Source organism: Acipenser ruthenus, chromosome 44 (genome assembly GCF_902713425.1).
Source record: "Acipenser ruthenus chromosome 44, fAciRut3.2 maternal haplotype, whole genome shotgun sequence".
Lineage (NCBI taxonomy): Eukaryota > Metazoa > Chordata > Actinopteri > Acipenseriformes > Acipenseridae > Acipenser > Acipenser ruthenus.
Genome location: NC_081232.1, coordinates 5902604 through 5922872, shown reverse-complemented (window position 1 = coordinate 5922872; position 20269 = coordinate 5902604). Strand labels below are relative to the sequence as shown.

Genomic DNA, 20269 nt, shown 5'->3' with positions numbered 1-20269 from the left:
CAAAATTTCCTTTTGTCCTCCACACATTTCAATTGTAAAATGTAATGCCGGCAGCACTTGATATTCCCAGGTGGTCTCCCATCCAAGTACTAACCAAGCCCAACATTGCTTAGCTTCTGAGATCAGACTTATTCAAGGTGGTGTGGCCGCAGGCGATTGCAGTTCTGCTTTCATGACATTTATGTTTAGTGAGCTGGGGGTGATTCCTCCAAAATTTCCTTTTGTCCTCCACACATTTCAATTGTAAAATGTAATTACAAAAATGTAATGCCTGCAGCACTTGATATTCCCAGGTGGTCTCCCATCCAAGTACTAACCAAGCCCAACATTGCTTAGCTTCTGAGATCAGACGAGATCAGGCTTATTCAAGGTGGTGTGGCCGCAGGCGATTGCTGTTCTGCTTTCATGACTTTTATGTTTAGTGAGCTGGGGGTGATTCCTCCAAAATTTCCTTTTGTCCTCCACACATTTCAATTGTAAAATGTAATTACAAAAATATGCCTGCAGCACTTGATATTCCCAGGTGGTCTCCCATCCAAGTACTAACCAAGCCCAACATTGCTTAGGTTCTGAGATCAGACGAGATCAGGCTTATTCAAGGTGGTGTGGCCGCAGGCGATTGCATTTCTGCTTTCATGACTTTTATGTTTAGTGAGCTGGGGGTGATTCCTCCAAAATTTCCTTTTGTCCTCCACACATTTCAATTGTAAAATGGAATGCCTGCAGCACTTGATATTCCCAGGTGGTCTCCCATCCAAGTACTAACCAAGCCCAACATTGCTTAGCTTCTGAGATCAGACGAGATCAGGCTTATTCAAGGTGGTGTGGCCGCAGATGATTGCATTTCTGCTTTCATGACTTTTATGTTTAGTGAGCTGGGGGTGATTCCTCCAAAATTTCCTTTTGTCCTCCACACATTTCAATTGTAAAATGCAATTACAAAAATGTAATGCCTGCAGCACTTGATATTCCCAGGTGGTCTCCCATCCAAGTACTAACCAAGCCCAACATTGCTTAGCTTCTGAGATCAGACGAGATCAGGCTAATTCAAGGTGGTGTGGCCGCAGGCGATTGCATTTCTGCTTTCATGACTTTTATGTTTAGTGAGCTGGGGGTGATTCCTCCAAAATTTCCTTTTGTCCTCCACACATTTCAATTGTAAAATGTAATGCCTGCAGCACTTGATATTCCCAGGTGGTCTCCCATCCAAGTACTAACCAAGCCCAACATTGCTTAGCTTCTGAGATCAGACTTATTCAAGGTGGTGTGGCCGCAGGCGATTGCAGTTCTGCTTTCATGACATTTATGTTTAGTGAGCTGGGGGTGATTCCTCCAAAATTTCCTTTTGTCCTCCACACATTTCAATTGTAAAATGTAATTACAAAAATGTAATGCCTGCAGCACTTGATATTCCCAGGTGGTCTCCCATCCAAGTACTAACCAAGCCCAACATTGCTTAGCTTCTGAGATCAGACGAGATCAGGCTTATTCAAGGTGGTGTGGCCGCAGGCGATTGCATTTCTGCTTTCATGACTTTTATATTTAGTGAGCTGGGGGTGATTCCTCCAAAATTTCCTTTTGTCCTCCACACATTTCAATTGTAAAATGTAATTACAAAAATGTAATGCCTGCAGCACTTGATATTCCCAGGTGGTCTCCCATCCAAGTACTAACCAAGCCCAACATTGCTTAGGTTCTGAGATCAGACGAGATCAGGCTTATTCAAGGTGGTGTGGCCGCAGGCGATTGCATTTCTGCTTTCATGACTTTAATGTTTAGTGAGCTGGGGGTGATTACTCCAAAATTTCCTTTTGTCCTCCACACATTTCAATTGTAAAATGTAATGCCTGCAGCACTTGATATTCCCAGGTGGTCTCCCATCCAAGTACTAACCAAGCCCAACATTGCTTAGCTTCTGAGATCAGACGAGATCAGGCTTATTCAAGGTGGTGTGGCCGCAGGCGATTGCATTTCTGCTTTCATGACTTTTATGTTTAGTGAGCTGGGGGTGATTCCTCCAAAATTTCCTTTTGTCCTCCACACATTTCAATTGTAAAATGGAATGCCTGCAGCACTTGATATTCCCAGGTGGTCTCCCATCCAAGTACTAACCAAGCCCAACATTGCTTAGCTTCTGAGATCAGACTTATTCAAGGTGGTGTGGCCGCAGGCGATTGCAGTTCTGCTTTCATGACATTTATGTTTAGTGAGCTGGGGGTGATTCCTCCAAAATTTCCTTTTGTCCTCCACACATTTCAATTGTAAAATGTAATTACAAAAATGTAATGCCTGCAGCACTTGATATTCCCAGGTGGTCTCCCATCCAAGTACTAACCAAGCCCAACATTGCTTAGCTTCTGAGATCAGACGAGATCAGGCTTATTCAAGGTGGTGTGGCCGCAGGCGATTGCATTTCTGCTTTCATGACTTTTATATTTAGTGAGCTGGGGGTGATTCCTCCAAAATTTCCTTTTGTCCTCCACACATTTCAATTGTAAAATGTAATTACAAAAATGTAATGCCTGCAGCACTTGATATTCCCAGGTGGTCTCCCATCCAAGTACTAACCAAGCCCAACATTGCTTAGGTTCTGAGATCAGACGAGATCAGGCTTATTCAAGGTGGTGTGGCCGCAGGCGATTGCATTTCTGCTTTCATGACTTTAATGTTTAGTGAGCTGGGGGTGATTCCTCCAAAATTTCCTTTTGTCCTCCACACATTTCAATTGTAAAATGTAATGCCTGCAGCACTTGATATTCCCAGGTGGTCTCCCATCCAAGTACTAACCAAGCCCAACATTGCTTAGCTTCTGAGATCAGAAGAGATCAGGCTTATTCAAGGTGGTGTGGCCGCAGATGATTGCATTTCTGCTTTCATGACTTTTATGTTTAGTGAGCTGGGGGTGATTCCTATAAAATTTCCTTTTGTCCTCCACACATTTCAATTGTAAAATGTAATTACAAAAATGTAATGCCTGCAGCACTTGATATTCCCAGGTGGTATCCCATCCAAGTACTAACCAAGCCCAACATTGCTTAGCTTCTGAGATCAGACGAGATCAGGCTTATTCAAGGTGGTGTGGCCGCAGGCGATTGCATTTCTGCTTTCATGACTTTTATGTTTAGTGAGCTGGGGGTGATTCCTCCAAAATTTCCTTTTGTCCTCCACACATTTCAATTGTAAAATATAATGCCTGCAGCACTTGATATTCCCAGGTGGTCTCCCATCCAAGTACTAACCAAGCCCAACATTGCTTAGCTTCTGAGATCAGACGAGATCAGGCTTATTCAAGGTGGTGTGGCCGCAGGCGATTGCATTTCTGCTTTCATGACTTTTATGTTTAGTGAGCTGGGGGTGATTCCTCCAAAATTTCCTTTTGTCCTCCACACATTTCAATTGTAAAATGTAATGCCTGCAGCACTTGATATTCCCAGGTGGTCTCCCATCCAAGTACTAACCAAGCCCAACATTGCTTAGCTTCTGAGATCAGACGAGATCAGGCTTATTCAAGGTGGTGTGGCCGCAGATGATTGCATTTCTGCTTTCATGACTTTTATGTTTAGTGAGCTGGGGGTGATTCCTCCAAAATTTCCTTTTGTCCTCCACACATTTCAATTGTAAAATGTAATTACAAAAATGTAATGCCTGCAGCACTTGATATTCCCAGGTGGTCTCCCATCCAAGTACTAACCAAGCCCAACATTGCTTAGCTTCTGAGATCAGACGAGATCAGGCTTATTCAAGGTGGTGTGGCCGCAGGCGATTGCTGTTCTGCTTTCATGACTTTTATGTTTAGTGAGCTGGGGGTGATTCCTCCAAAATTTCCTTTTGTTCTCCACACATTTCAATTATAAAATGTAATGCCTGCAGCACTTGATATTCCCAGGTGGTCTCCCATCCAAGTACTAACCAAGCCCAACATTGCTTAGCTTCTGAGATCAGACGAGATCAGGCTTATTCAAGGTGGTGTGGCCGCAGGCGATTGCATTTCTGCTTTCATGACTTTTATGTTTAGTGAGCTGGGGGTGATTCCTCCAAAATTTCCTTTTGTCCTCCACACATTTCAATTGTAAAATATAATGCCTGCAGCACTTGATATTCCCAGGTGGTCTCCCATCCAAGTACTAACCAAGCCCAACATTGCTTAGCTTCTGAGATCAGACGAGATCAGGTTTATTCAAGGTGGTGTGGCCGCAGATGATTGCATTTCTGCTTTCATGACTTTTATGTTTAGTGAGCTGGGGGTGATTCCTCCAAAATTTCCTTTTGTCCTCCACACATTTCAATTGTAAAATGTAATTACAAAAATGTAATGCCTGCAGCACTTGATATTCCCAGGTGGTCTCCCATCCAAGTACTAACCAAGCCCAACATTGCTTAGCTTCTGAGATCAGACGAGATCAGGCTAATTCAAGGTGGTGTGGCCGCAGGCGATTGCATTTCTGCTTTCATGACTTTTATGTTTAGTGAGCGGGGGGTGATTCCTCCAAAATTTCCTTTTGTCCTCCACACATTTCAATTGTAAAATGTAATGCCTGCAGCACTTGATATTCCCAGGTGGTCTCCCATCCAAGTACTAACCAAGCCCAACATTGCTTAGCTTCTGAGATCAGACTTATTCAAGGTGGTGTGGCCGCAGGCGATTGCAGTTCTGCTTTCATGACATTTATGTTTAGTGAGCTGGGGGTGATTCCTCCAAAATTTCCTTTTGTCCTCCACACATTTCAATTGTAAAATGTAATTACAAAAATGTAATGCCTGCAGCACTTGATATTCCCAGGTGGTCTCCCATCCAAGTACTAACCAAGCCCAACATTGCTTAGCTTCTGAGATCAGACGAGATCAGGCTTATTCAAGGTGGTGTGGCCGCAGGCGATTGCTCTTCTGCTTTCATGACTTTTATGTTTAGTGAGCTGGGGGTGATTCCTCCAAAATTTCCTTTTGTCCTCCACACATTTCAATTGTAAAATGTAATTACAAAAATATGCCTGCAGCACTTGATATTCCCAGGTGGTCTCCCATCCAAGTACTAACCAAGCCCAACATTGCTTAGCTTCTGAGATCAGACGAGATCAGGCTTATTCAAGGTGGTGTGGCCGCAGGCGATTGCATTTCTGCTTTCATGACTTTTATGTTTAGTGAGCTGGGGGTGATTCCTCCAAAATTTCCTTTTGTCCTCCACACATTTCAATTGTAAAATGGAATGCCTGCAGCACTTGATATTCCCAGGTGGTCTCCCATCCAAGTACTAACCAAGCCCAACATTGCTTAGCTTCTGAGATCAGACGAGATCAGGCTTATTCAAGGTGGTGTGGCCGCAGATGATTGCATTTCTGCTTTCATGACTTTTATGTTTAGTGAGCTGGGGGTGATTCCTCCAAAATTTCCTTTTGTCCTCCACACATTTCAATTGTAAAATGCAATTACAAAAATGTAATGCCTGCAGCACTTGATATTCCCAGGTGGTCTCCCATCCAAGTACTAACCAAGCCCAACATTGCTTAGCTTCTGAGATCAGACGAGATCAGGCTAATTCAAGGTGGTGTGGCCGCAGGCGATTGCATTTCTGCTTTCATGACTTTTATGTTTAGTGAGCTGGGGGTGATTCCTCCAAAATTTCCTTTTGTCCTCCACACATTTCAATTGTAAAATGTAATGCCTGCAGCACTTGATATTCCCAGGTGGTCTCCCATCCAAGTACTAACCAAGCCCAACATTGCTTAGCTTCTGAGATCAGACTTATTCAAGGTGGTGTGGCCGCAGGCGATTGCAGTTCTGCTTTCATGACATTTATGTTTAGTGAGCTGGGGGTGATTCCTCCAAAATTTCCTTTTGTCCTCCACACATTTCAATTGTAAAATGTAATTACAAAAATGTAATGCCTGCAGCACTTGATATTCCCAGGTGGTCTCCCATCCAAGTACTAACCAAGCCCAACATTGCTTAGCTTCTGAGATCAGACGAGATCAGGCTTATTCAAGGTGGTGTGGCCGCAGGCGATTGCATTTCTGCTTTCATGACTTTTATGTTTAGTGAGCTGGGGGTGATTCCTCCAAAATTTCCTTTTGTCCTCCACACATTTCAATTGTAAAATGTAATGCCTGCAGCACTTGAAATTCCCAGGTGGTCTCCCATCCAAGTACTAACCAAGCCCAACATTGCTTAGCTTCTGAGATCAGACGAGATCAGGCTTATTCAAGGTGGTGTGGCCGCAGGCGATTGCTGTTCTGCTTTCATGACTTTTATGTTTAGTGAGCTGGGGGTGATTCCTCCAAAATTTCCTTTTGTCCTCCACACATTTCAATTGTAAAATGTAATTACAAAAATGTAATGCCGGCAGCACTTGATATTCCCAGGTGGTCTCCCATCCAAGTACTAACCAAGCCCAACATTGCTTAGCTTCTGAGATCAGACGAGATCAGGCTAATTCAAGGTGGTGTGGCCACAGGCGATTGCATTTCTGCTTTCATGACTTTTATGTTTAGTGAGCTGGGGGTGATTCCTCCAAAATTTCCTTTTGTCCTCACACATTTCAATTGTAAAATGTAATGCCTGCAGCACTTGATATTCCCAGGTGGTCTCCCATCCAAGTACTAACCAAGCCCAACATTGCTTAGCTTCTGAGATCAGACTTATTCAAGGTGGTGTGGCCGCAGGCGATTGCAGTTCTGCTTTCATGACATTTATGTTTAGTGAGCTGGGGGTGATTCCTCCAAAATTTCCTTTTGTCCTCCACACATTTCAATTGTAAAATGTAATTACAAAAATGTAATGCCTGCAGCACTTGATATTCCCAGGTGGTCTCCCATCCAAGTACTAACCAAGCCCAACATTGCTTAGCTTCTGAGATCAGACGAGATCAGGCTTATTCAAGGTGGTGTGGCCGCAGGCGATTGCTGTTCTGCTTTCATGACTTTTATGTTTAGTGAGCTGGGGGTGATTCCTCCAAAATTTCCTTTTGTCCTCCACACATTTCAATTGTAAAATGTAATTACAAAAATATGCCTGCAGCACTTGATATTCCCAGGTGGTCTCCCATCCAAGTACTAACCAAGCCCAACATTGCTTAGGTTCTGAGATCAGACGAGATCAGGCTTATTCAAGGTGGTGTGGCCGCAGGCGATTGCATTTCTGCTTTCATGACTTTTATGTTTAGTGAGCTGGGGGTGATTCCTCCAAAATTTCCTTTTGTCCTCCACACATTTCAATTGTAAAATGGAATGCCTGCAGCACTTGATATTCCCAGGTGGTCTCCCATCCAAGTACTAACCAAGCCCAACATTGCTTAGCTTCTGAGATCAGACGAGATCAGGCTTATTCAAGGTGGTGTGGCCGCAGATGATTGCATTTCTGCTTTCATGACTTTTATGTTTAGTGAGCTGGGGGTGATTCCTCCAAAATTTCCTTTTGTCCTCCACACATTTCAATTGTAAAATGCAATTACAAAAATGTAATGCCTGCAGCACTTGATATTCCCAGGTGGTCTCCCATCCAAGTACTAACCAAGCCCAACATTGCTTAGCTTCTGAGATCAGACGAGATCAGGCTAATTCAAGGTGGTGTGGCCGCAGGCGATTGCATTTCTGCTTTCATGACTTTTATGTTTAGTGAGCTGGGGGTGATTCCTCCAAAATTTCCTTTTGTCCTCCACACATTTCAATTGTAAAATGTAATGCCTGCAGCACTTGATATTCCCAGGTGGTCTCCCATCCAAGTACTAACCAAGCCCAACATTGCTTAGCTTCTGAGATCAGACTTATTCAAGGTGGTGTGGCCGCAGGCGATTGCAGTTCTGCTTTCATGACATTTATGTTTAGTGAGCTGGGGGTGATTCCTCCAAAATTTCCTTTTGTCCTCCACACATTTCAATTGTAAAATGTAATTACAAAAATGTAATGCCTGCAGCACTTGATATTCCCAGGTGGTCTCCCATCCAAGTACTAACCAAGCCCAACATTGCTTAGCTTCTGAGATCAGACGAGATCAGGCTTATTCAAGGTGGTGTGGCCGCAGGCGATTGCATTTCTGCTTTCATGACTTTTATGTTTAGTGAGCTGGGGGTGATTCCTCCAAAATTTCCTTTTGTCCTCCACACATTTCAATTGTAAAATGTAATGCCTGCAGCACTTGATATTCCCAGGTGGTCTCCCATCCAAGTACTAACCAAGCCCAACATTGCTTAGCTTCTGAGATCAGACGAGATCAGGCTAATTCAAGGTGGTGTGGCCGCAGGCGATTGCATTTCTGCTTTCATGACTTTTATGTTTAGTGAGCTGGGGGTGATTCCTCCAAAATTTCCTTTTGTCCTCCACACATTTCAATTGTAAAATGTAATGCCTGCAGCACTTGATATTCCCAGGTGGTCTCCCATCCAAGTACTAACCAAGCCCAACATTGCTTAGCTTCTGAGATCAGACTTATTCAAGGTGGTGTGGCCGCAGGCGATTGCAGTTCTGCTTTCATGACATTTATGTTTAGTGAGCTGGGGGTGATTCCTCCAAAATTTCCTTTTGTCCTCCACACATTTCAATTGTAAAATGTAATTACAAAAATGTAATGCCTGCAGCACTTGATATTCCCAGGTGGTCTCCCATCCAAGTACTAACCAAGCCCAACATTGCTTAGCTTCTGAGATCAGACGAGATCAGGCTTATTCAAGGTGGTGTGGCCGCAGGCGATTGCATTTCTGCTTTCATGACTTTTATGTTTAGTGAGCTGGGGGTGATTCCTCCAAAATTTCCTTTTGTCCTCCACACATTTCAATTGTAAAATGTAATGCCTGCAGCACTTGATATTCCCAGGTGGTCTCCCATCCAAGTACTAACCAAGCCCAACATTACTTAGCTTCTGAGATCAGACGAGATCAGGCTTATTCAAGGTGGTGTGGCCGCAGATGATTGCATTTCTGCTTTCATGACTTTTATGTTTAGTGAGCTGGGGGTGATTCCTCCAAAATTTCCTTTTGTCCTCCACACATTTCAATTGTAAAATGTAATTACAAAAATGTAATGCCTGCAGCACTTGATATTCCCAGGTGGTCTCCCATCCAAGTACTAACCAAGCCCAACATTGCTTAGCTTCTGAGATCAGACGAGATCAGGCTAATTCAAGGTGGTGTGGCCACAGGCGATTGCATTTCTGCTTTCATGACTTTTATGTTTAGTGAGCTGGGGGTGATTCCTCCAAAATTTCCTTTTGTCCTCACACATTTCAATTGTAAAATGTTATGCCTGCAGCACTTGATATTCCCAGGTGGTCTCCCATCCAAGTACTACCAAGCCCAACATTGCTTAGCTTCTGAGATCAGACTTATTCAAGGTGGTGTGGCCGCAGGCGATTGCAGTTCTGCTTTCATGACATTTATGTTTAGTGAGCTGGGGGTGATTCCTCCAAAATTTCCTTTTGTCCTCCACACATTTCAATTGTAAAATGTAATTACAAAAATGTAATGCCTGCAGCACTTGATATTCCCAGGTGGTCTCCCATCCAAGTACTAACCAAGCCCAACATTGCTTAGCTTCTGAGATCAGACGAGATCAGGCTTAATCAAGGTGGTGTGGCCGCAGGCGATTGCATTTCTGCTTTCATGACTTTTATGTTTAGTGAGCTGGGGGTGATTCCTCCAAAATTTCCTTTTGTCCTCCACACATTTCAATTGTAAAATGTAATGCCTGCAGCACTTGATATTCCCAGGTGGTCTCCCATCCAAGTACTAACCAAGACCAACATTGCTTAGCTTCTGAGATCAGACGAGATCAGGCTTATTCAAGGTGGTGTGGCCGCAGGCGATTGCATTTCTGCTTTCATGACTTTTATGTTTAGTGAGCTGGGGGTGATTCCTCCAAAATTTCCTTTTGTCCTCCACACATTTCAATTGTAAAATGGAATTACAAAAATGTAATGCCTGCAGCACTTGATATTCCCAGGTGGTCTCCCATCCAAGTACTAACCAAGCCCAACATTGCTTAGCTTCTGAGATCAGACGAGATCAGGCTAATTCAAGGTGGTGTGGCCGCAGGCGATTGCATTTCTGCTTTCATGACTTTTATGTTTAGTGAGCTGGGGGTGATTCCTCCAAAATTTCCTTTTGTCCTCCACACATTTCAATTGTAAAATGTAATGCCTGCAGCACTTGATATTCCCAGGTGGTCTCCCATCCAAGTACTAACCAAGCCCAACATTGCTTAGCTTCTGAGATCAGACTTATTCAAGGTGGTGTGGCCGCAGGCGATTGCAGTTCTGCTTTCATGACATTTATGTTTAGTGAGCTGGGGGTGATTCCTCCAAAATTTCCTTTTGTCCTCCACACATTTCAATTGTAAAATGTAATTACAAAAATGTAATGCCTGCAGCACTTGATATTCCCAGGTGGTCTCCCATCCAAGTACTAACCAAGCCCAACATTGCTTAGCTTCTGAGATCAGACGAGATCAGGCTTATTCAAGGTGGTGTGGCCGCAGGCGATTGCATTTCTGCTTTCATGACTTTTATGTTTAGTGAGCTGGGGGTGATTCCTCCAAAATTTCCTTTTGTCCTCCACACATTTCAATTGTAAAATGGAATGCCTGCAGCACTTGATATTCCCAGGTGGTCTCCCATCCAAGTACTAACCAAGCCCAACATTGCTTAGCTTCTGAGATCAGACGAGATCAGGCTTATTCAAGGTGGTGTGGCCGCAGGCGATTGCTGTTCTGCTTTCATGACTTTTATGTTTAGTGAGCTGGGGGTGATTCCTCCAAAATTTCCTTTTGTCCTCCACACATTTCAATTGTAAAATGTAATTACAAAAATGTAATGCCTGCAGCACTTGATATTCCCAGGTGGTCTCCCATCCAAGTACTAACCAAGCCCAACATTGCTTAGGTTCTGAGATCAGACGAGATCAGGCTTATTCAAGGTGGTGTGGCCGCAGGCGATTGCATTTCTGCTTTCATGACTTTTATGTTTAGTGAGCTGGGGGTGATTCCTCCAAAATTTCCTTTTGTCCTCCACACATTTCAATTGTAAAATGGAATGCCTGCAGCACTTGATATTCCCAGGTGGTCTCCCATCCAAGTACTAACCAAGCCCAACATTGCTTAGCTTCTGAGATCAGACGAGATCAGACGAGATCAGGCTTATTCAAGGTGGTGTGGCCGCAGATGATTGCATTTCTGCTTTCATGACTTTTATGTTTAGTGAGCTGGGGGTGATTCCTCCAAAATTTCCTTTTGTCCTCCACACATTTCAATTGTAAAATGCAATTACAAAAATGTAATGCCTGCAGCACTTGATATTCCCAGGTGGTCTCCCATCCAAGTACTAACCAAGCCCAACATTGCTTAGCTTCTGAGATCAGACGAGATCAGGCTTATTCAAGGTGGTGTGGCCGCAGATGATTGCATTTCTGCTTTCATGACTTTTATGTTTAGTGAGCTGGGGGTGATTCCCAAAATTTCCTTTTGTCCTCCACACATTTCAATTGTAAAATGTAATGCCTGCAGCACTTGATATTCCCAGGTGGTCTCCCATCCAAGTACTAACCAAGCCCAACATTGCTTAGCTTCTGAGATCAGACTTATTCAAGGTGGTGTGGCCGCAGGCGATTGCAGTTCTGCTTTCATGACATTTATGTTTAGTGAGCTGGGGGTGATTCCTCCAAAATTTCCTTTTGTCCACACATTTCAATTGTAAAATGTAATTACAAAAATGTAATGCCTGCAGCACTTGATATTCCCAGGTGGTCTCCCATCCAAGTACTAACCAAGCCCAACATTGCTTAGCTTCTGAGATCAGACGAGATCAGGCTTATTCAAGGTGGTGTGGCCGCAGGCGATTGCATTTCTGCTTTCATGACTTTTATGTTTAGTGAGCTGGGGGTGATTCCTCCAAAATTTCCTTTTGTCCTCCACACATTTCAATTGTAAAATGTAATGCCTTCAGCACTTGATATTCCCAGGTGGTCTCCCATCCAAGTACTAACCAAGCCCAACATTGCTTAGCTTCTGAGATCAGACGAGATCAGGCTTATTCAAGGTGGTGTGGCCGCAGATGATTGCATTTCTGCTTTCATGACTTTTATGTTTAGTGAGCTGGGGGTGATTCCTCCAAAATTTCCTTTTGTCCTCCACACATTTCAATTGTAAAATGTAATTACAAAAATGTAATGCCTGCAGCACTTGATATTCCCAGGTGGTCTCCCATCCAAGTACTAACCAAGCCCAACATTGCTTAGCTTCTGAGATCAGACGAGATCAGGCTAATTCAAGGTGGTGTGGCCGCAGGCGATTGCATTTCTGCTTTCATGACTTTTATGTTTAGTGAGCTGGGGGTGATTCCTCCAAAATTTCCTTTTGTCCTCACACATTTCAATTGTAAAATGTAATGCCTGCAGCACTTGATATTCCCAGGTGGTCTCCCATCCAAGTACTAACCAAGCCCAACATTGCTTAGCTTCTGAGATCAGACGAGATCAGGCTTATTCAAGGTGGTGTGGCCGCAGGCGATTGCATTTCTGCTTTCATGACTTTTATGTTTAGTGAGCTGGGGGTGATTCCTCCAAAATTTCCTTTTGTCCTCCACACATTTCAATTGTAAAATGTAATGCCTGCAGCACTTGATATTCCCAGGTGGTCTCCCATCCAAGTACTAACCAAGACCAACATTGCTTAGCTTCTGAGATCAGACGAGATCAGGCTTATTCAAGGTGGTGTGGCCGCAGGCGATTGCATTTCTGCTTTCATGACTTTTATGTTTAGTGAGCTGGGGGTGATTCCTCCAAAATTTCCTTTTGTCCTCCACACATTTCAATTGTAAAATGCAATTACAAAAATGTAATGCCTGCAGCACTTGATATTCCCAGGTGGTCTCCCATCCAAGTACTAACCAAGCCCAACATTGCTTAGCTTCTGAGATCAGACGAGATCAGGCTAATTCAAGGTGGTGTGGCCGCAGGCGATTGCATTTCTGCTTTCATGACTTTTATGTTTAGTGAGCTGGGGGTGATTCCTCCAAAATTTCCTTTTGTCCTCCACACATTTCAATTGTAAAATGTAATGCCTGCAGCACTTGATATTCCCAGGTGGTCTCCCATCCAAGTACTAACCAAGCCCAACATTGCTTAGCTTCTGAGATCAGACTTATTCAAGGTGGTGTGGCCGCAGGCGATTGCAGTTCTGCTTTCATGACATTTATGTTTAGTGAGCTGGGGGTGATTCCTCCAAAATTTCCTTTTGTCCTCCACACATTTCAATTGTAAAATGTAATTACAAAAATGTAATGCCTGCAGCACTTGATATTCCCAGGTGGTCTCCCATCCAAGTACTAACCAAGCCCAACATTGCTTAGCTTCTGAGATCAGACGAGATCAGGCTTATTCAAGGTGGTGTGGCCGCAGGCGATTGCATTTCTGCTTTCATGACATTTATGTTTAGTGAGCTGGGGGTGATTCCTCCAAAATTTCCTTTTGTCCTCCACACATTTCAATTGTAAAATGGAATGCCTGCAGCACTTGATATTCCCAGGTGGTCTCCCATCCAAGTACTAACCAAGCCCAACATTGCTTAGCTTCTGAGATCAGACGAGATCAGGCTTATTCAAGGTGGTGTGGCCGCAGGCGATTGCTGTTCTGCTTTCATGACTTTTATGTTTAGTGAGCTGGGGGTGATTCCTCCAAAATTTCCTTTTGTCCTCCACACATTTCAATTGTAAAATGTAATTACAAAAATGTAATGCCTGCAGCACTTGATATTCCCAGGTGGTCTCCCATCCAAGTACTAACCAAGCCCAACATTGCTTAGGTTCTGAGATCAGACGAGATCAGGCTTATTCAAGGTGGTGTGGCCGCAGGCGATTGCATTTCTGCTTTCATGACTTTTATGTTTAGTGAGCTGGGGGTGATTCCTCCAAAATTTCCTTTTGTCCTCCACACATTTCAATTGTAAAATGGAATGCCTGCAGCACTTGATATTCCCAGGTGGTCTCCCATCCAAGTACTAACCAAGCCCAACATTGCTTAGCTTCTGAGATCAGACGAGATCAGGCTTATTCAAGGAGGTGTGGCCGCAGATGATTGCATTTCTGCTTTCATGACTTTTATGTTTAGTGAGCTGGGGGTGATTCCTCCAAAATTTCCTTTTGTCCTCCACACATTTCAATTATAAAATGCAATTACAAAAATGTAATGCCTGCAGCACTTGATATTCCCAGGTGGTCTCCCATCCAAGTACTAACCAAGCCCAACATTGCTTAGCTTCTGAGATCAGACGAGATCAGGCTAATTCAAGGTGGTGTGGCCGCAGGCGATTGCATTTCTGCTTTCATGACTTTTATGTTTAGTGAGCTGGGGGTGATTCCTCCAAAATTTCCTTTTGTCCTCCACACATTTCAATTGTAAAATGGAATGCCTGCAGCACTTGATATTCCCAGGTGGTCTCCCATCCAAGTACTAACCAAGCCCAACATTGCTTAGCTTCTGAGATCAGACGAGATCAGGCTTATTCAAGGTGGTGTGGCCGCAGATGATTGCATTTCTGCTTTCATGACTTTTATGTTTAGTGAGCTGGGGGTGATTCCTCCAAAATTTCCTTTTGTCCTCCACACATTTCAATTGTAAAATGTAATGCCTGCAGCACTTGATATTCCCAGGTGGTCTCCCATCCAAGTACTAACCAAGCCCAACATTGCTTAGCTTCTGAGATCAGACGAGATCAGGCTTATTCAAGGTGGTGTGGCCGCAGATGATTGCATTTCTGCTTTCATGACTTTTATGTTTAGTGAGCTGGGGGTGATTCCTTCAAAATTTCCTTTTGTCCTCCACACATTTCAATTGTAAAATGCAATTACAAAAATGTAATGCCTGCAGCACTTGATATTCCCAGGTGGTCTCCCATCCAAGTACTAACCAAGCTTAACATTGCTTAGCTTCTGAGATCAGACGAGATCAGGCTAATTCAAGGTGGTGTGGCCGCAGGCGATTGCATTTCTGCTTTCATGACTATAATGTTTAGTGAGCTGGGGGTGATTCCTCCAAAATTTCCTTTTGTCCTCCACACATTTCAATTGTAAAATGTAATGCCTGCAGCACTTGATATTCCCAGGTGGTCTCCCATCCAAGTACTAACCAAGCCCAACATTGCTTAGCTTCTGAGATCAGACTTATTCAAGGTGGTGTGGCCGCAGGCGATTGCAGTTCTGCTTTCATGACATTTATGTTTAGTGAGCTGGGGGTGATTCCTCCAAAATTTCCTTTTGTCCTCCACACATTTCAATTGTAAAATGTAATTACAAAAATGTAATGCCTGCAGCACTTGATATTCCCAGGTGGTCTCCCATCCAAGTACTAACCAAGCCCAACATTGCTTAGCTTCTGAGATCAGACGAGATCAGGCTTATTCAAGGTGGTGTGGCCACAGGCGATTGCATTTCTGCTTTCATGACTTTTATGTTTAGTGAGCTGGGGGTGATTCCTCCAAAATTTCCTTTTGTCCTCCACACATTTCAATTGTAAAATGTAATGCCTGCAGCACTTGATATTCCCAGGTGGTCTCCCATCCAAGTACTAACCAAGCCCAACATTGCTTAGCTTCTGAGATCAGACGAGATCAGGCTTATTCAAGGTGGTGTGGCCGCAGATGATTGCATTTCTGCTTTCATGACTTTTATGTTTAGTGAGCTGGGGGTGATTCCTCCAAAATTTCCTTTTGTCCTCCACACATTTCAATTGTAAAATGTAATTACAAAAATGTAATGCCTGCAGCACTTGATATTCCCAGGTGGTCTCCCATCCAAGTACTAACCAAGCCCAACATTGCTTAGCTTCTGAGATCAGACGAGATCAGGCTAATTCAAGGTGGTGTGGCCGCAGGCGATTGCATTTCTGCTTTCATGACTTTTATGTTTAGTGAGCTGGGGGTGATTCCTCCAAAATTTCCTTTTGTCCTCCACACATTTCAATTGTAAAATGTAATGCCTGCAGCACTTGATATTCCCAGGTGGTCTCCCATCCAAGTACTAACCAAGCCCAACATTGCTTAGCTTCTGAGATCAGACTTATTCAAGGTGGTGTGGCCGCAGGCGATTGCAGTTCTGCTTTCATGACATTTATGTTTAGTGAGCTGGGGGTGATTCCTCCAAAATTTCCTTTTGTCCTCCACACATTTCAATTGTAAAATGTAATTACAAAAATGTAATGCCTGCAGCACTTGATATTCCCAGGTGGTCTCCCATCCAAGTACTAACCAAGCCCAACATTGCTTAGCTTCTGAGATCAGACTTATTCAAGGTGGTGTGGCCGCAGGCGATTGCAGTTCTGCTTTCATGACATTTATGTTTAGTGAGCTGGGGGTGATTCCTCCAAAATTTCCTTTTGTCCTCCACACATTTCAATTGTAAAATGTAATTACAAAAATGTAATGCCTGCAGCACTTGATATTCCCAGGTGGTCTCCCATCCAAGTACTAACCAAGCCCAACATTGCTTAGCTTCTGAGATCAGACGAGATCAGACGAGATCAGGCTTATTCAAGGTGGTGTGGCCGCAGGCGATTGCATTTCTGCTTTCATGACTTTTATGTTTAGTGAGCTGGGGGTGATTCCTCCAAAATTTCCTTTTGTTCTCCACACATTTCAATTGTAAAATGTAATGCCTGCAGCACTTGATATTCCCAGGTGGTCTCCCATCCAAGTACTAACCAAGCCCAACATTGCTTAGCTTCTGAGATCAGACGAGATCAGGCTTATTCAAGGTGGTGTGGCCGCAGGCGATTGCATTTCTGCTTTCATGACTTTTATGTTTAGTGAGCTGGGGGTGATTCCTCCAAAATTTCCTTTTGTCCTCCACACATTTCAATTGTAAAATGTAATGCCTGCAGCACTTGATATTCCCAGGTGGTCTCCCATCCAAGTACTAACCAAGCCCAACATTGCTTAGCTTCTGAGATCAGACGAGATCAGGCTTATTCAAGGTGGTGTGGCTGCAGGCGATTGCATTTCTGCTTTCATGACTTTTATGTTTAGTGAGCTGGGGGTGATTCCTCCAAAATTTCCTTTTGTCCTCCACACATTTCAATTGTAAAATGTAATGTCTGCAGCACTTGATATTCCCAGGTGGTCTCCCATCCAAGTACTAACCAAGCCCAACATTGCTTAGCTTCTGAGATCAGACGAGATCAGGCTTATTCAAGGTGGTGTGGCCGCAGGCGATTGCATTTCTGCTTTCATGACTTTTATGTTTAGTGAGCTGGGGGTGACTCCTCCAAAATTTCCTTTTGTCCTCCACACATTTCAATTGTAAAATGTAATGCCTGCAGCACTTGATATTCCCAGGTGGTCTCCCATCCAAGTACTAACCAAGCCCAACATTGCTTAGCTTCTGAGATCAGACGAGATCAGGCTTATTCAAGGTGGTGTGGCCGCAGGCGATTGCTGTTCTGCTTTCATGACTTTTATGTTTAGTGAGCTGGGGGTGATTCCTCCAAAATTTCCTTTTGTCCTCCACACATTTCAATTGTAAAATGTAATGCCTGCAGCACTTGATATTCCCAAGTGGTCTCCCATCCAAGTACTAACCAAGCCCAACATTGCTTAGCTTCTGAGATCAGACTTATTCAAGGTGGTGTGGCCGCAGGCGATTGCAGTTCTGCTTTCATGACATTTATGTTTAGTGAGCTGGGGGTGATTCCTCCAAAATTTCCTTTTGTCCTCCACACATTTCAATTGTATAATGTAATTACAAAAATGTAATGCCTGCAGCACTTGATATTCCCAGGTGGTCTCCCATCCAAGTACTAACCAAGCCCAACGTTGGTTAGCTTCTGAGATCAGACGAGATCAGGCTTATTCAAGGTGGTGTGGCCGCAGGCGATTGCATTTCTGCTTTCATGACTTTTATGTTTAGTGAGCTGGGGGTGATTCCTCCAAAATTTCCTTTTGTCCTCCACACATTTCAATTGTAAAATGTAATGCCTGCAGCACTTGATATTCCCAGGTGGTCTCCCATCCAAGTACTAACCAAGCCCAACATTGCTTAGCTTCTGAGATCAGGCTTATTCAAGGTGGTGTGGCCGCAGGCGATTGCATTTCTGCTTTCATGACTTTTATGTTTAGTGAGCTGGGGGTGATTCCTCCAAAATTTCCTTTTGTCCTCCACACATTTCAATTGTAAAATGTAATGCCCGCAGCACTTGATATTCCCAGGTGGTCTCCCATCCAAGTACTAACCAAGCCCAACATTGCTTAGCTTCTGAGATCAGACGAGATCAGGCTTATTCAAGGTGGTGTGGCCGCAGGCGATTGCATTTCTGCTTTCATGACTTTTATGTTTAGTGAGCTGGGGGTGATTCCTCCAAAATTTCCTTTTGTCCTCCACACATTTCAATTGTAAAATGTAATGCCTGCAGCACTTGATATTCCCAGGTGGTCTCCCATCCAAGTACTAACCAAGCCCAACATTGCTTAGCTTCTGAGATCAGACGAGATCAGGCTTATTCAAGGTGGTGTGGCCGCAGGCGATTGCATTTCTGCTTTCATGACTTTTATGTTTAGTGAGCTGGGGGTGATTCCTCCAAAATTTCCTTTTGTCCTCCACACATTTCAATTGTAAAATGTAATGCCTGCAGCACTTGATATTCCCAGGTGGTCTCCCATCCAAGTACTAACCAAGCCCAACATTGCTTAGCTTCTGAGATCAGGCTTATTCAAGGTGGTGTGGCCGCAGGCGATTGCATTTCTGCTTTCATGACTTTTATGTTTAGTGAGCTGGGGGTGATTCCTCCAAAATTTCCTTTTGTCCTCCACACATTTCAATTGTAAAATGTAATGCCCGCAGCACTTGATATTCCCAGGTGGTCTCCCATCCAAGTACTAACCAAGCCCAACATTGCTTAGCTTCTGAGATCAGACGAGATCAGGCTTATTCAAGGTGGTGTGGCCGCGGGCGATTGCATTTCTGCTTTCATGACTTTTATGTTTAGTGAGCTGGGGGTGATTCCTCCAAAATTTCCTTTTGTCCTCCACACATTTCAATTGTAAAATGTAATGCCTGCAGCACTTGATATTCCCAGGTGGTCTCCCATCCAAGTACTAACCAAGCCCAACATTGCTTAGCTTCTGAGATCAGACGAGATCAGGCTTATTCAAGGTGGTGTGGCCGCAGGCGATTGCATTTCTGCTTTCATGACTTTTATGTTTAGTGAGCTGGGGGTGATTCCTCCAAAATTTCCTTTTGTCCTCCACACATTTCAATTGTAAAATGTAATGCCTGCAGCACTTGATATTCCCAGGTGGTCTCCCATCCAAGTACTAACCAAGCCCAACATTGCTTAGCTTCTGAGATCAGACGAGATCAGGCTTATTCAAGGTGGTGTGGCCGCAGGCGATTGCATTTCTGCTTTCATGACTTTTATGTTTAGTGAGCTGGGGGTGATTCCTCCAAAATTTCCTTTTGTCCTCCACACATTTCAATTGTAAAATGTAATGCCTGCAGCACTTGATATTCCCAGGTGGTCTCCTATCCAAGTACTAACCAAGCCCAACATTGCTTAGCTTCTGAGATCAGACGAGATCAGGCTTATTCAAGGTGGTGTGGCCGCAGGCGATTGCATTTCTGCTTTCATGACTTTTATGTTTAGTGAGCTGGGGGTGATTCCTCCAAAATTTCCTTTTGTCCTCCACACATTTCAATTGTAAAATGTAATGCCTGCAGCACTTGATATTCCCAGGTGGTCTCCCATCCAAGTACTAACCAAGCCCAACATTGCTTAGCTTCTGAGATCAGACGAGATCAGGCTTATTCAAGGTGGTGTGGCCGCAGGCGATTGCATTTTTGCTTTCATGACTTTTATGTTTAGTGAGCTGGGGGTGATTCCTCCAAAATTTCCTTTTGTCCTCCACACATTTCAATTGTAAAATGTAATGCCTGCAGCACTTGATATTCCCAGGTGGTCTCCCATCCAAGTACTAACCAAGCCCAACATTGCTTAGCTTCTGAGATCAGACGAGATCAGGCTTATTCAAGGTGGTGTGGCCGCAGGCGATTGCATTTCTGCTTTCATGACTTTTATGTTTAGTGAGCTGGGGGTGATTCCTCCAAAATTTCCTTTTGTCCTCCACACATTTCAATTGTAAAATGTAATTACAAAAATGTAATGCCTGCAGCACTTGATATTCCCAGGTGGTCTCCCATCCAAGTACTAACCAAGCCCAACATTGCTTAGCTTCTGAGATCAGGCTTATTCAAGGTGGTGTGGCCGCAGGCGATTGCATTTCTGCTTTCATGACTTTTATGTTTAGTG

The 20269-nt window shown here is 43.7% G+C and overlaps 68 non-coding genes and 23 pseudogenes across 68 annotated transcripts; all 91 read right to left on the bottom strand.

Moving 5' to 3' along the window:
- Positions 1 to 45: 45 nt before the first annotated feature.
- On the bottom strand, positions 46 to 154 carry LOC131716265 (5S ribosomal RNA; annotated as a pseudogene).
- Positions 155 to 268: 114 nt separating this feature from the next.
- Positions 269 to 387, bottom strand: LOC131720522 (5S ribosomal RNA). The gene has a single exon (XR_009319419.1). It is a non-coding gene; the product is annotated as a 5S ribosomal RNA (ribosomal RNA).
- A 111-nt stretch (positions 388 to 498) lies between these two features.
- Positions 499 to 617, bottom strand: LOC131709819 (5S ribosomal RNA). Its single transcript, XR_009311683.1, has one exon. It is a non-coding gene; the product is annotated as a 5S ribosomal RNA (ribosomal RNA).
- Positions 618 to 717: 100 nt separating this feature from the next.
- Positions 718 to 836, bottom strand: LOC131712008 (5S ribosomal RNA). The gene has a single exon (XR_009313897.1). It is a non-coding gene; the product is annotated as a 5S ribosomal RNA (ribosomal RNA).
- Positions 837 to 950: 114 nt separating this feature from the next.
- On the bottom strand, positions 951 to 1069 carry LOC131710322 (5S ribosomal RNA). Its single transcript, XR_009312194.1, has one exon. It is a non-coding gene; the product is annotated as a 5S ribosomal RNA (ribosomal RNA).
- A 100-nt stretch (positions 1070 to 1169) lies between these two features.
- LOC131715832 (5S ribosomal RNA) lies at positions 1170 to 1278 on the bottom strand (annotated as a pseudogene).
- Positions 1279 to 1392: 114 nt separating this feature from the next.
- LOC131720521 (5S ribosomal RNA) lies at positions 1393 to 1511 on the bottom strand. Its single transcript, XR_009319418.1, has one exon. It is a non-coding gene; the product is annotated as a 5S ribosomal RNA (ribosomal RNA).
- A 114-nt stretch (positions 1512 to 1625) lies between these two features.
- On the bottom strand, positions 1626 to 1744 carry LOC131709818 (5S ribosomal RNA). The gene has a single exon (XR_009311682.1). It is a non-coding gene; the product is annotated as a 5S ribosomal RNA (ribosomal RNA).
- A 100-nt stretch (positions 1745 to 1844) lies between these two features.
- On the bottom strand, positions 1845 to 1963 carry LOC131720520 (5S ribosomal RNA). The gene has a single exon (XR_009319417.1). It is a non-coding gene; the product is annotated as a 5S ribosomal RNA (ribosomal RNA).
- A 100-nt stretch (positions 1964 to 2063) lies between these two features.
- Positions 2064 to 2172, bottom strand: LOC131715831 (5S ribosomal RNA; annotated as a pseudogene).
- Positions 2173 to 2286: 114 nt separating this feature from the next.
- LOC131720519 (5S ribosomal RNA) lies at positions 2287 to 2405 on the bottom strand. Its single transcript, XR_009319416.1, has one exon. It is a non-coding gene; the product is annotated as a 5S ribosomal RNA (ribosomal RNA).
- Positions 2406 to 2519: 114 nt separating this feature from the next.
- On the bottom strand, positions 2520 to 2638 carry LOC131709817 (5S ribosomal RNA). Its single transcript, XR_009311681.1, has one exon. It is a non-coding gene; the product is annotated as a 5S ribosomal RNA (ribosomal RNA).
- A 100-nt stretch (positions 2639 to 2738) lies between these two features.
- LOC131712787 (5S ribosomal RNA) lies at positions 2739 to 2857 on the bottom strand. The gene has a single exon (XR_009314676.1). It is a non-coding gene; the product is annotated as a 5S ribosomal RNA (ribosomal RNA).
- A 114-nt stretch (positions 2858 to 2971) lies between these two features.
- On the bottom strand, positions 2972 to 3090 carry LOC131710478 (5S ribosomal RNA). The gene has a single exon (XR_009312350.1). It is a non-coding gene; the product is annotated as a 5S ribosomal RNA (ribosomal RNA).
- Positions 3091 to 3190: 100 nt separating this feature from the next.
- LOC131720518 (5S ribosomal RNA) lies at positions 3191 to 3309 on the bottom strand. The gene has a single exon (XR_009319415.1). It is a non-coding gene; the product is annotated as a 5S ribosomal RNA (ribosomal RNA).
- A 100-nt stretch (positions 3310 to 3409) lies between these two features.
- LOC131712006 (5S ribosomal RNA) lies at positions 3410 to 3528 on the bottom strand. Its single transcript, XR_009313895.1, has one exon. It is a non-coding gene; the product is annotated as a 5S ribosomal RNA (ribosomal RNA).
- A 114-nt stretch (positions 3529 to 3642) lies between these two features.
- LOC131720517 (5S ribosomal RNA) lies at positions 3643 to 3761 on the bottom strand. The gene has a single exon (XR_009319414.1). It is a non-coding gene; the product is annotated as a 5S ribosomal RNA (ribosomal RNA).
- A 100-nt stretch (positions 3762 to 3861) lies between these two features.
- Positions 3862 to 3980, bottom strand: LOC131720516 (5S ribosomal RNA). The gene has a single exon (XR_009319413.1). It is a non-coding gene; the product is annotated as a 5S ribosomal RNA (ribosomal RNA).
- Positions 3981 to 4080: 100 nt separating this feature from the next.
- LOC131710707 (5S ribosomal RNA) lies at positions 4081 to 4199 on the bottom strand. Its single transcript, XR_009312589.1, has one exon. It is a non-coding gene; the product is annotated as a 5S ribosomal RNA (ribosomal RNA).
- Positions 4200 to 4313: 114 nt separating this feature from the next.
- LOC131710321 (5S ribosomal RNA) lies at positions 4314 to 4432 on the bottom strand. Its single transcript, XR_009312193.1, has one exon. It is a non-coding gene; the product is annotated as a 5S ribosomal RNA (ribosomal RNA).
- Positions 4433 to 4532: 100 nt separating this feature from the next.
- On the bottom strand, positions 4533 to 4641 carry LOC131715830 (5S ribosomal RNA; annotated as a pseudogene).
- A 114-nt stretch (positions 4642 to 4755) lies between these two features.
- LOC131720515 (5S ribosomal RNA) lies at positions 4756 to 4874 on the bottom strand. The gene has a single exon (XR_009319412.1). It is a non-coding gene; the product is annotated as a 5S ribosomal RNA (ribosomal RNA).
- A 111-nt stretch (positions 4875 to 4985) lies between these two features.
- Positions 4986 to 5104, bottom strand: LOC131720513 (5S ribosomal RNA). Its single transcript, XR_009319410.1, has one exon. It is a non-coding gene; the product is annotated as a 5S ribosomal RNA (ribosomal RNA).
- Positions 5105 to 5204: 100 nt separating this feature from the next.
- On the bottom strand, positions 5205 to 5323 carry LOC131712005 (5S ribosomal RNA). The gene has a single exon (XR_009313894.1). It is a non-coding gene; the product is annotated as a 5S ribosomal RNA (ribosomal RNA).
- Positions 5324 to 5437: 114 nt separating this feature from the next.
- LOC131710319 (5S ribosomal RNA) lies at positions 5438 to 5556 on the bottom strand. The gene has a single exon (XR_009312191.1). It is a non-coding gene; the product is annotated as a 5S ribosomal RNA (ribosomal RNA).
- A 100-nt stretch (positions 5557 to 5656) lies between these two features.
- On the bottom strand, positions 5657 to 5765 carry LOC131715829 (5S ribosomal RNA; annotated as a pseudogene).
- A 114-nt stretch (positions 5766 to 5879) lies between these two features.
- On the bottom strand, positions 5880 to 5998 carry LOC131720512 (5S ribosomal RNA). The gene has a single exon (XR_009319409.1). It is a non-coding gene; the product is annotated as a 5S ribosomal RNA (ribosomal RNA).
- A 100-nt stretch (positions 5999 to 6098) lies between these two features.
- Positions 6099 to 6217, bottom strand: LOC131720645 (5S ribosomal RNA). Its single transcript, XR_009319542.1, has one exon. It is a non-coding gene; the product is annotated as a 5S ribosomal RNA (ribosomal RNA).
- A 114-nt stretch (positions 6218 to 6331) lies between these two features.
- Positions 6332 to 6450, bottom strand: LOC131713002 (5S ribosomal RNA). Its single transcript, XR_009314889.1, has one exon. It is a non-coding gene; the product is annotated as a 5S ribosomal RNA (ribosomal RNA).
- Positions 6451 to 6549: 99 nt separating this feature from the next.
- LOC131715828 (5S ribosomal RNA) lies at positions 6550 to 6658 on the bottom strand (annotated as a pseudogene).
- A 114-nt stretch (positions 6659 to 6772) lies between these two features.
- Positions 6773 to 6891, bottom strand: LOC131720511 (5S ribosomal RNA). Its single transcript, XR_009319408.1, has one exon. It is a non-coding gene; the product is annotated as a 5S ribosomal RNA (ribosomal RNA).
- Positions 6892 to 7002: 111 nt separating this feature from the next.
- On the bottom strand, positions 7003 to 7121 carry LOC131709816 (5S ribosomal RNA). The gene has a single exon (XR_009311680.1). It is a non-coding gene; the product is annotated as a 5S ribosomal RNA (ribosomal RNA).
- Positions 7122 to 7221: 100 nt separating this feature from the next.
- Positions 7222 to 7340, bottom strand: LOC131712004 (5S ribosomal RNA). The gene has a single exon (XR_009313893.1). It is a non-coding gene; the product is annotated as a 5S ribosomal RNA (ribosomal RNA).
- Positions 7341 to 7454: 114 nt separating this feature from the next.
- LOC131710318 (5S ribosomal RNA) lies at positions 7455 to 7573 on the bottom strand. The gene has a single exon (XR_009312190.1). It is a non-coding gene; the product is annotated as a 5S ribosomal RNA (ribosomal RNA).
- A 100-nt stretch (positions 7574 to 7673) lies between these two features.
- On the bottom strand, positions 7674 to 7782 carry LOC131715827 (5S ribosomal RNA; annotated as a pseudogene).
- Positions 7783 to 7896: 114 nt separating this feature from the next.
- Positions 7897 to 8015, bottom strand: LOC131720510 (5S ribosomal RNA). The gene has a single exon (XR_009319407.1). It is a non-coding gene; the product is annotated as a 5S ribosomal RNA (ribosomal RNA).
- A 100-nt stretch (positions 8016 to 8115) lies between these two features.
- On the bottom strand, positions 8116 to 8234 carry LOC131710317 (5S ribosomal RNA). The gene has a single exon (XR_009312189.1). It is a non-coding gene; the product is annotated as a 5S ribosomal RNA (ribosomal RNA).
- Positions 8235 to 8334: 100 nt separating this feature from the next.
- On the bottom strand, positions 8335 to 8443 carry LOC131715826 (5S ribosomal RNA; annotated as a pseudogene).
- A 114-nt stretch (positions 8444 to 8557) lies between these two features.
- LOC131720509 (5S ribosomal RNA) lies at positions 8558 to 8676 on the bottom strand. The gene has a single exon (XR_009319406.1). It is a non-coding gene; the product is annotated as a 5S ribosomal RNA (ribosomal RNA).
- A 100-nt stretch (positions 8677 to 8776) lies between these two features.
- LOC131713094 (5S ribosomal RNA) lies at positions 8777 to 8895 on the bottom strand. Its single transcript, XR_009314982.1, has one exon. It is a non-coding gene; the product is annotated as a 5S ribosomal RNA (ribosomal RNA).
- A 114-nt stretch (positions 8896 to 9009) lies between these two features.
- On the bottom strand, positions 9010 to 9128 carry LOC131711318 (5S ribosomal RNA). The gene has a single exon (XR_009313202.1). It is a non-coding gene; the product is annotated as a 5S ribosomal RNA (ribosomal RNA).
- Positions 9129 to 9227: 99 nt separating this feature from the next.
- Positions 9228 to 9335, bottom strand: LOC131716367 (5S ribosomal RNA; annotated as a pseudogene).
- Positions 9336 to 9449: 114 nt separating this feature from the next.
- LOC131709972 (5S ribosomal RNA) lies at positions 9450 to 9568 on the bottom strand. Its single transcript, XR_009311836.1, has one exon. It is a non-coding gene; the product is annotated as a 5S ribosomal RNA (ribosomal RNA).
- A 100-nt stretch (positions 9569 to 9668) lies between these two features.
- LOC131711511 (5S ribosomal RNA) lies at positions 9669 to 9787 on the bottom strand. The gene has a single exon (XR_009313397.1). It is a non-coding gene; the product is annotated as a 5S ribosomal RNA (ribosomal RNA).
- A 114-nt stretch (positions 9788 to 9901) lies between these two features.
- Positions 9902 to 10020, bottom strand: LOC131710316 (5S ribosomal RNA). Its single transcript, XR_009312188.1, has one exon. It is a non-coding gene; the product is annotated as a 5S ribosomal RNA (ribosomal RNA).
- A 100-nt stretch (positions 10021 to 10120) lies between these two features.
- Positions 10121 to 10229, bottom strand: LOC131715825 (5S ribosomal RNA; annotated as a pseudogene).
- Positions 10230 to 10343: 114 nt separating this feature from the next.
- On the bottom strand, positions 10344 to 10462 carry LOC131720508 (5S ribosomal RNA). The gene has a single exon (XR_009319405.1). It is a non-coding gene; the product is annotated as a 5S ribosomal RNA (ribosomal RNA).
- Positions 10463 to 10562: 100 nt separating this feature from the next.
- LOC131720507 (5S ribosomal RNA) lies at positions 10563 to 10681 on the bottom strand. Its single transcript, XR_009319404.1, has one exon. It is a non-coding gene; the product is annotated as a 5S ribosomal RNA (ribosomal RNA).
- A 114-nt stretch (positions 10682 to 10795) lies between these two features.
- On the bottom strand, positions 10796 to 10914 carry LOC131709815 (5S ribosomal RNA). The gene has a single exon (XR_009311679.1). It is a non-coding gene; the product is annotated as a 5S ribosomal RNA (ribosomal RNA).
- Positions 10915 to 11014: 100 nt separating this feature from the next.
- Positions 11015 to 11143, bottom strand: LOC131714219 (5S ribosomal RNA; annotated as a pseudogene).
- A 114-nt stretch (positions 11144 to 11257) lies between these two features.
- On the bottom strand, positions 11258 to 11376 carry LOC131712003 (5S ribosomal RNA). The gene has a single exon (XR_009313892.1). It is a non-coding gene; the product is annotated as a 5S ribosomal RNA (ribosomal RNA).
- Positions 11377 to 11474: 98 nt separating this feature from the next.
- On the bottom strand, positions 11475 to 11583 carry LOC131715824 (5S ribosomal RNA; annotated as a pseudogene).
- A 111-nt stretch (positions 11584 to 11694) lies between these two features.
- Positions 11695 to 11813, bottom strand: LOC131720506 (5S ribosomal RNA). The gene has a single exon (XR_009319403.1). It is a non-coding gene; the product is annotated as a 5S ribosomal RNA (ribosomal RNA).
- A 100-nt stretch (positions 11814 to 11913) lies between these two features.
- LOC131713909 (5S ribosomal RNA) lies at positions 11914 to 12032 on the bottom strand (annotated as a pseudogene).
- Positions 12033 to 12146: 114 nt separating this feature from the next.
- On the bottom strand, positions 12147 to 12265 carry LOC131710315 (5S ribosomal RNA). The gene has a single exon (XR_009312187.1). It is a non-coding gene; the product is annotated as a 5S ribosomal RNA (ribosomal RNA).
- Positions 12266 to 12364: 99 nt separating this feature from the next.
- Positions 12365 to 12483, bottom strand: LOC131720505 (5S ribosomal RNA). The gene has a single exon (XR_009319402.1). It is a non-coding gene; the product is annotated as a 5S ribosomal RNA (ribosomal RNA).
- Positions 12484 to 12583: 100 nt separating this feature from the next.
- On the bottom strand, positions 12584 to 12702 carry LOC131711509 (5S ribosomal RNA). The gene has a single exon (XR_009313395.1). It is a non-coding gene; the product is annotated as a 5S ribosomal RNA (ribosomal RNA).
- A 114-nt stretch (positions 12703 to 12816) lies between these two features.
- Positions 12817 to 12935, bottom strand: LOC131710314 (5S ribosomal RNA). Its single transcript, XR_009312186.1, has one exon. It is a non-coding gene; the product is annotated as a 5S ribosomal RNA (ribosomal RNA).
- Positions 12936 to 13035: 100 nt separating this feature from the next.
- LOC131715822 (5S ribosomal RNA) lies at positions 13036 to 13144 on the bottom strand (annotated as a pseudogene).
- Positions 13145 to 13258: 114 nt separating this feature from the next.
- Positions 13259 to 13377, bottom strand: LOC131720504 (5S ribosomal RNA). The gene has a single exon (XR_009319401.1). It is a non-coding gene; the product is annotated as a 5S ribosomal RNA (ribosomal RNA).
- A 100-nt stretch (positions 13378 to 13477) lies between these two features.
- LOC131720502 (5S ribosomal RNA) lies at positions 13478 to 13596 on the bottom strand. The gene has a single exon (XR_009319399.1). It is a non-coding gene; the product is annotated as a 5S ribosomal RNA (ribosomal RNA).
- A 114-nt stretch (positions 13597 to 13710) lies between these two features.
- LOC131709814 (5S ribosomal RNA) lies at positions 13711 to 13829 on the bottom strand. Its single transcript, XR_009311678.1, has one exon. It is a non-coding gene; the product is annotated as a 5S ribosomal RNA (ribosomal RNA).
- A 100-nt stretch (positions 13830 to 13929) lies between these two features.
- Positions 13930 to 14048, bottom strand: LOC131712502 (5S ribosomal RNA). The gene has a single exon (XR_009314393.1). It is a non-coding gene; the product is annotated as a 5S ribosomal RNA (ribosomal RNA).
- A 114-nt stretch (positions 14049 to 14162) lies between these two features.
- LOC131710313 (5S ribosomal RNA) lies at positions 14163 to 14281 on the bottom strand. Its single transcript, XR_009312185.1, has one exon. It is a non-coding gene; the product is annotated as a 5S ribosomal RNA (ribosomal RNA).
- A 100-nt stretch (positions 14282 to 14381) lies between these two features.
- On the bottom strand, positions 14382 to 14500 carry LOC131712002 (5S ribosomal RNA). The gene has a single exon (XR_009313891.1). It is a non-coding gene; the product is annotated as a 5S ribosomal RNA (ribosomal RNA).
- A 100-nt stretch (positions 14501 to 14600) lies between these two features.
- LOC131712001 (5S ribosomal RNA) lies at positions 14601 to 14719 on the bottom strand. Its single transcript, XR_009313890.1, has one exon. It is a non-coding gene; the product is annotated as a 5S ribosomal RNA (ribosomal RNA).
- Positions 14720 to 14833: 114 nt separating this feature from the next.
- Positions 14834 to 14952, bottom strand: LOC131714013 (5S ribosomal RNA; annotated as a pseudogene).
- A 100-nt stretch (positions 14953 to 15052) lies between these two features.
- On the bottom strand, positions 15053 to 15161 carry LOC131715821 (5S ribosomal RNA; annotated as a pseudogene).
- Positions 15162 to 15275: 114 nt separating this feature from the next.
- On the bottom strand, positions 15276 to 15394 carry LOC131710175 (5S ribosomal RNA). Its single transcript, XR_009312044.1, has one exon. It is a non-coding gene; the product is annotated as a 5S ribosomal RNA (ribosomal RNA).
- Positions 15395 to 15494: 100 nt separating this feature from the next.
- On the bottom strand, positions 15495 to 15613 carry LOC131712000 (5S ribosomal RNA). The gene has a single exon (XR_009313889.1). It is a non-coding gene; the product is annotated as a 5S ribosomal RNA (ribosomal RNA).
- A 114-nt stretch (positions 15614 to 15727) lies between these two features.
- On the bottom strand, positions 15728 to 15846 carry LOC131710312 (5S ribosomal RNA). Its single transcript, XR_009312184.1, has one exon. It is a non-coding gene; the product is annotated as a 5S ribosomal RNA (ribosomal RNA).
- A 100-nt stretch (positions 15847 to 15946) lies between these two features.
- LOC131715820 (5S ribosomal RNA) lies at positions 15947 to 16055 on the bottom strand (annotated as a pseudogene).
- A 114-nt stretch (positions 16056 to 16169) lies between these two features.
- LOC131715819 (5S ribosomal RNA) lies at positions 16170 to 16278 on the bottom strand (annotated as a pseudogene).
- Positions 16279 to 16392: 114 nt separating this feature from the next.
- LOC131713612 (5S ribosomal RNA) lies at positions 16393 to 16521 on the bottom strand (annotated as a pseudogene).
- Positions 16522 to 16621: 100 nt separating this feature from the next.
- LOC131720501 (5S ribosomal RNA) lies at positions 16622 to 16740 on the bottom strand. The gene has a single exon (XR_009319398.1). It is a non-coding gene; the product is annotated as a 5S ribosomal RNA (ribosomal RNA).
- Positions 16741 to 16840: 100 nt separating this feature from the next.
- LOC131720693 (5S ribosomal RNA) lies at positions 16841 to 16959 on the bottom strand. Its single transcript, XR_009319590.1, has one exon. It is a non-coding gene; the product is annotated as a 5S ribosomal RNA (ribosomal RNA).
- Positions 16960 to 17059: 100 nt separating this feature from the next.
- On the bottom strand, positions 17060 to 17178 carry LOC131711095 (5S ribosomal RNA). Its single transcript, XR_009312977.1, has one exon. It is a non-coding gene; the product is annotated as a 5S ribosomal RNA (ribosomal RNA).
- Positions 17179 to 17278: 100 nt separating this feature from the next.
- On the bottom strand, positions 17279 to 17397 carry LOC131720500 (5S ribosomal RNA). The gene has a single exon (XR_009319397.1). It is a non-coding gene; the product is annotated as a 5S ribosomal RNA (ribosomal RNA).
- A 100-nt stretch (positions 17398 to 17497) lies between these two features.
- On the bottom strand, positions 17498 to 17606 carry LOC131715994 (5S ribosomal RNA; annotated as a pseudogene).
- Positions 17607 to 17720: 114 nt separating this feature from the next.
- On the bottom strand, positions 17721 to 17839 carry LOC131711453 (5S ribosomal RNA). Its single transcript, XR_009313336.1, has one exon. It is a non-coding gene; the product is annotated as a 5S ribosomal RNA (ribosomal RNA).
- A 100-nt stretch (positions 17840 to 17939) lies between these two features.
- Positions 17940 to 18048, bottom strand: LOC131715243 (5S ribosomal RNA; annotated as a pseudogene).
- Positions 18049 to 18148: 100 nt separating this feature from the next.
- LOC131710347 (5S ribosomal RNA) lies at positions 18149 to 18267 on the bottom strand. Its single transcript, XR_009312219.1, has one exon. It is a non-coding gene; the product is annotated as a 5S ribosomal RNA (ribosomal RNA).
- A 100-nt stretch (positions 18268 to 18367) lies between these two features.
- Positions 18368 to 18486, bottom strand: LOC131720499 (5S ribosomal RNA). The gene has a single exon (XR_009319396.1). It is a non-coding gene; the product is annotated as a 5S ribosomal RNA (ribosomal RNA).
- A 100-nt stretch (positions 18487 to 18586) lies between these two features.
- Positions 18587 to 18695, bottom strand: LOC131715241 (5S ribosomal RNA; annotated as a pseudogene).
- A 100-nt stretch (positions 18696 to 18795) lies between these two features.
- On the bottom strand, positions 18796 to 18914 carry LOC131720732 (5S ribosomal RNA). Its single transcript, XR_009319629.1, has one exon. It is a non-coding gene; the product is annotated as a 5S ribosomal RNA (ribosomal RNA).
- Positions 18915 to 19014: 100 nt separating this feature from the next.
- Positions 19015 to 19133, bottom strand: LOC131720498 (5S ribosomal RNA). The gene has a single exon (XR_009319395.1). It is a non-coding gene; the product is annotated as a 5S ribosomal RNA (ribosomal RNA).
- Positions 19134 to 19233: 100 nt separating this feature from the next.
- On the bottom strand, positions 19234 to 19352 carry LOC131720497 (5S ribosomal RNA). Its single transcript, XR_009319394.1, has one exon. It is a non-coding gene; the product is annotated as a 5S ribosomal RNA (ribosomal RNA).
- A 100-nt stretch (positions 19353 to 19452) lies between these two features.
- LOC131711891 (5S ribosomal RNA) lies at positions 19453 to 19571 on the bottom strand. Its single transcript, XR_009313780.1, has one exon. It is a non-coding gene; the product is annotated as a 5S ribosomal RNA (ribosomal RNA).
- Positions 19572 to 19671: 100 nt separating this feature from the next.
- Positions 19672 to 19790, bottom strand: LOC131720496 (5S ribosomal RNA). The gene has a single exon (XR_009319393.1). It is a non-coding gene; the product is annotated as a 5S ribosomal RNA (ribosomal RNA).
- Positions 19791 to 19890: 100 nt separating this feature from the next.
- On the bottom strand, positions 19891 to 20009 carry LOC131720495 (5S ribosomal RNA). Its single transcript, XR_009319392.1, has one exon. It is a non-coding gene; the product is annotated as a 5S ribosomal RNA (ribosomal RNA).
- Positions 20010 to 20123: 114 nt separating this feature from the next.
- Positions 20124 to 20232, bottom strand: LOC131715240 (5S ribosomal RNA; annotated as a pseudogene).
- Positions 20233 to 20269: the final 37 nt, after the last annotated feature.